Below are 6,050 nucleotides of genomic sequence, written 5' to 3'. Positions count from 1 at the left end.
CAATACGTGTCTTGTCAAACTGGATATTACTGGACTTGAGTTATTCATCATGAAAGTTGGGAAATGGTGATATCTTGTATGATTGCCAGGCATAGGAAGAATCAAAGGGAACTGTAATCATGATCGTGTAATTTTCAACGCTTACTGTAATTAGGCTATAATAAAATTCTAACCTATGGGCGTCTAACAAAGGAACTTAACCTATTTTCTCCCGTCCGTTCTCCAAAATTAACGTTAAGTCTTTTATTGGCAACAGATGTGGTGATAAAACACCTTTAGTTGCTAATGTAGTAGCTTCCACATAGTCTTTTGATTTCTCAATGAATTGTGTAATTTTAGTATGGATATGATCTATTTTTTAATTATATGTTAATGTTGCCAACAAGTTTTGTACTTACATAATCTGAATGATATTACTAGAATGTTCGTTCACCAAACTCATAATTTGATTAATTAATGTTAACTGATTCCTTAGTTCTGATAAAACTAATTTGTTTTCATGTACTAAAAACTAAATTTTCTTATTTTGATTACTGATATTAAGACGATTTGAAATCCCTAAGCCTAAACTTGCAACAGATCCAAAGATGGTTAGTGCAGCAAAAATAAACGGGTTACGTCTTTCAAGGTTAGTGTGTCTTACTGTCCACATCAGAAGGCCACGAGCCAAAGACTCTGCCTCGTAAGTCTTATTTCGCAAGTCTTGTGATAGCATTTTTGCTATGCTTAGTGTCGGTGCAAGCGAACTCTCTGTATTAAAAGCAAATGTCTTTTATGCATCTCATTTAATGAAACAGCAAACCTTGAAATGTCGCTCTTTAAGCTCGTGATGTCATTCTCTGCGAGAAAAATAGCTTGCACGTTTACTTCTATAATTATATTGCTTGCAGTAATAAAAATATCTTCTGTTCTCTATACTATAGTGCCATATCTAAAATCTATACTTTTAGTTTTAGGGTTCTTCCCCCACGAGAAAAATGTCTGAGCGAACAATATCGCTCCTAACTTCATTTTGGAAACCTGCTATGAGAAAAATATATGTAATTACTCCTGTATTAAGAAGAAAGAAAATTACCATACAAATATCATACAAGTTTCATAGATAAAAAAAAAATTCCCTTACTTCCTTCTCTCTTGTTTTTAATTTCTTATATGAGCCAATGGTACAATTCTCTCATCAGTGGTTTGGGATACGTTTTGAATTCTAAATCTATTGGTCGTTAATGTTTCCAAAATGTTAAATGGGCCTTCAAACTTAGGTGTTAGTTTGTAATTGAGTCCTTTACGTATATTTCACTGTATGTATACATTATCACCCACGGTATATGTTTTAGTTGGCTTCGCTATTTTATCATGATTCCTTTTCATTATAATTTGTGATTCTTCTAAATTCTTTCGAAGGATATCATAACGACTTTTGCTTACATTTATAACTTCCTTTAAAAGATTTTATAAATTAGTTGTAGGCGTTAATACATGGAAAGGCGTTCTAACTGGGGTACCATACGATGCCTCGTGCGGCTACATTTTAACTGATACATGATATGAGTAATTCAGAGTACTTAGTACCGTAGGTATTGCAATATCCTAGTTGGGGTCTGATCCCCCTAGTGTTAATCTTAATATGTTTAAAACCTTCCTATTCGCTCTTTCCACTAGCCTATTCGACTCTGGGTAATAGATCATGGTATTGATTTTCTTTATGCTAAGGAATTCACACAATGAGTTAAGGAAATGATTATTAAATTCTCTACCCGAGTCTGAGATTATCCTGTGTGGAATTCCATGTTTACAAATGTAACACTCGTAAAACTTCCTAGCGCATTCAATCACAGTTTTAGTTTTAAGCGCTATCAGTTCTGTATATCGAGTCAAAGCATCTACAATTACTAAGAGGTGCTTATTTCCTCTGTCTGACTCGTAAAATCCTGTTAATAAATCTAAATGTATTCTTTCAAAGGGTTGATTGGGCACGGGATAAGCCCCTAGGCTGACAGGTGTTCTCGTGTGTGCCCTTTGTTATCTTGACAATTGTGACAATTTGCTATGTGCTTTTTTATATCTGTAAGCATCGTATGCCAATAAAACAATGATTTGGATTTCTGTGACATTATGGAGATCCCCGGGTGTCCATGCAATGGATTTGCATGCAACCAATTTAGGACAGTGGATATAAGTGAGATTGGTACCACTACCTGGTCGTTAGTCACATATGGTGTATTGCGGGTTTTCCTTGTCACGGATCTACACAGAATATTGTCCTTGATTATATAATTCTGCTGCATATACTTTATTTATTCCTTTTCCTTAGGATTTCCTTTCAAAGCATTTATGATTTTTTTCTAATTTCTGATCTTTTCTTTGCTCAGTCTGTAATAATTCAGCGCTCCAGCCCAGATCTTCCTGTTCAGACACAGTTTTAACAATAGGCATGGATGTTGATATATCTATTAATTCAGCTAATGGCTCCGTACAAGATGAAACGGGGTTGCGTGATAATGCATCAGCAATGATATTTGCTTTCCCTGGTAAATACCCGATCCTCGCGCCAAAGTCTTGGATGATCAAATGCCACCGAGTTCGTTTGGGGCTGTGACTAAAACCTTTAAAAAGGTCTGTTAGGGGTTTATGATCAGTAAGAACCTTGACGGAATAACCGTATATTAAGAACATAAAATGCACTAGTGAATTAACAAGAGCTAGCCCTACCTTGTCTATTATGGCCTCAGTTTACGTGAATAAAAAGATATCGGGAAAAACTGTTTGTCATATTGCTGAAGTAATACCCCACCTACTCCTAGGTCTGAGGCGTCTGTTGCAATGAAGAATTCCTTACCGAAGTCAGGAAATTTTAAGATAAGAGAACTACACAGTTCATCTTTCAAGGTATTAAACGCCTGTTGATGCTGCTCAGACCATATGAAATCTACGTCCTTCTTCGTAAGATCAGTTAGGGGAGCGGCTATTATTGAATAATTGCGTATAAAACGCCTGTAATACCCACTATACCCCAGAAATTGCTGTATTCCCTTGACATTAGTAGGTATCAGAAAGCTACGGATAGCCGACACCTTATCATGGACTACTTTAAGACCTTGGCTAGACACCATAAAACCTAAATAGACCAATTCCATTTTGAAGAACTCACACTTACTAATCTTTACCCTTAAGTTATGCTGTCTTAGTTTCTGTAGTACTAGTTCCAGTTTACTTAGATGTACTTCTAAGGTATTAGAAAAGATTACAAGGTCGTCCATATAGGCATGAAATATATCCCCTAGCAAGTCTCCAAACACTATGTTAATCATTCTAGTAGATGTTATGGGAGCACAACGTAAAACCAAAAGGCATACGCAAAAATTCATAATGTCCCCTGGCTGTGCTGAAGGCAGTGTATGGGATACTATTTACTTCTAATGATATCTGGTGAAACCCTTTAAGTAAGTCCAAACTGGTAAAATATTTATTCTGACCTAACAAAGATAAAATATCGTCAGTACAAGGCACTGGGAATCGATCAGGGATCGTTTCCTCATTTAAGCGATGGAAGTCTACGCAGATACGCCATGTTCGATCTTTTTTCGGTACAACTCTTCTAGCATTTTACCTACTTCAGCATTTATCTCATTCTGGAATTTCATAGGGAGTCTGTACAAGGGTACATAGATAATTTTCTGCTTGTCTTTTAACCTTATTTCATGTTCAATAACATCTGTTTTTCCTAAGGATCCATCCGTAGTGGAGAAAACATCATGATATTCGGTTAAAAGTCCAAAAAATGTCTGCTGAATTTCCTCTTCTTGAATGTCTTTATTGATTTTATTTTTAATAGATTGCAAAAGGGATTCATCCGCAACTGATTGAGCGTGATTGATTTCAGCGACGGTAAGAATAAGATGTTTATAAACTTCTACATCTAAGATATGTTGATTTTTGTGAATTACTAAAGTGGTATTTAAATGATTACAGACTTCAATATTACATTGTTGTTGTGAGCCGACTGTATAAATAGCTTGTGTGACGGACAATCCGTAAGTTTTCAAAGTGTCAGAAAGGATTAATATTTCAGATCCCGGTAATGTTTTCTTTACTCGCACGATTATATTCGAAGTTACGTTCGGCTCGATAGATTGCGTGCAAGATGATATTATGGGTAAACGAGAATATTGTATGCTATTTCTTTATAAATGAGACAAGTGATTGGTTCTTCAACGTACGTCACTGTTTTATTTGTCGTCTCCTTTTTATCCAAAACTGATTTTAAGGTATTAGAAGACTTATAGAATTTTCCTTTGATATACACGCCATGTTTGGCAGGGGCTAAGATGATGTTTTGATTGCCCATAGACGGGTATCCTATAATTACAGCTGGATACATATCAATGTTTTGTACAACGACAAAGGTATCGGCAAACGTGCGCTTACCGACCTTGTACTGAACATGAGTTACTCCTATTACATTTGATTCATTATTTCCTATACCCGAGAGCCTTACTCCGGACTTCTCTATAGGGAAGTTCAAAAATAACAAATGATGAGTTCTAAAATCCATGATATTACGTGGACTACAAGAGTAAAAAAATAATGTAAAGGATCGGTGTTCTAAATTTACAGCATATAATGTTGGTCGTAACTCATTTTGGCTTATTATTGTGCAAATTTGTTGCAAATCTATGGGAGCCTGCACTGATTTATTTGATTCGGCCGTGTGTTTCATAGGAAATTCTATTGCCTCACAATGATCTGATAAAACATTAAATGGATTATTTGGTACTACTGATGTTGATACGAATGACCCAACATCACTCTCTTCCCCATTGGAGTTAATTATGTGGTATTTGCTCTGCTTTGCACATTCTGAAAATTAGTCTGACCTTGCGAGTTCGGGCTAGACGGCCCAGGATCAGAGTTATTTGAAGCACTATTTGTTTGTTTTTGATTTTGAACTACATTGACGTTTGGCTGTTTCTTCTTATTGAACTGAGGATTTTTCTTTTTATTTCCATAGAGAATTGACTGTGGAATTATTTCTAGGATTCTGTTGTTGATTACGCGAATAGCATCGACTATATGAATGAGTTGAACTGTTATGTATTGAACAAAATCGCGTTCTGCAGTCTACAATCAAGTGACCTTGACGTTTGCAACTATAACATGTCATTCCTGCGACTTGATTATTGTTGTTAACTACGTTTACATGTTGTGGCTTGGTTTCATTTTTTACAAAAACTTGAGTAAGCAAGGGATCTAGGTCAGTACACTTAGACATGTGTTTCTTTATCTGTTTGTACACATCTAATTCTGTACTTCCGGGCATTAATATTTTATCAAAACAGTGCATTAAAGCCTCTGGCAACATAATTGTCATGCAAGTTAAATACATTAATCGTAAGAAATCTTTACCTAAAATACCTTGATATTCATTAAGCCTATCGGCAATTAGAGCCGCTCTTTCTATAACATTAAGCTGAGTCATAGTGGCTTGATTAAGTGTATTTCTTAATGTTAAAACTACATCTAAGGCTTCCTCACTGCCATAGATCGCACGTAGCCTAACTTTGAAATCATCCCATGTAACTGCCTCTTGAAAAGACACTCCCCTAAGATATGCGCTTGCATCTCCTTTAGAAGTCTATAAAACTTTTAGCTTCTTGCAATTGTACAAATGGGTCTGTGATATATTTTGCATTTAAGTGAGCGTTAACTGATGAAATCCAAGACTAGTCATTCTGAGGTAAGAACCCATTGACCTGACCTTGAAAAGGAAGGATAGCCGATCTGGAACTCACTAGGGTTTGTACGGGAGCGGGGTTACTAGGTCAGGGGGTGGGGATACTCGGTCCGGGATTTACAGGTGTCATGTTTACTTTAACTTTTTTTTCTATCTCTTCGATTCCTTGTGATCCTATCAAAATCTCTATATGAATACAGACGTTCACTGCGTAAACGCATAAGCAATATACAATTAAGATATGTTGCTGGTTATAACACAATCCCCCAAAACAAAAAAACTAAGACAAAGATATTTCCCGAGAACTTCTGAAAGAAAA

Source organism: Palaemon carinicauda, chromosome 21 (genome assembly GCF_036898095.1).
Source record: "Palaemon carinicauda isolate YSFRI2023 chromosome 21, ASM3689809v2, whole genome shotgun sequence".
Classification (NCBI taxonomy): Eukaryota; Metazoa; Arthropoda; class Malacostraca; order Decapoda; family Palaemonidae; genus Palaemon; species Palaemon carinicauda.
Note: the sequence above shows the minus strand (reverse complement) of the source record.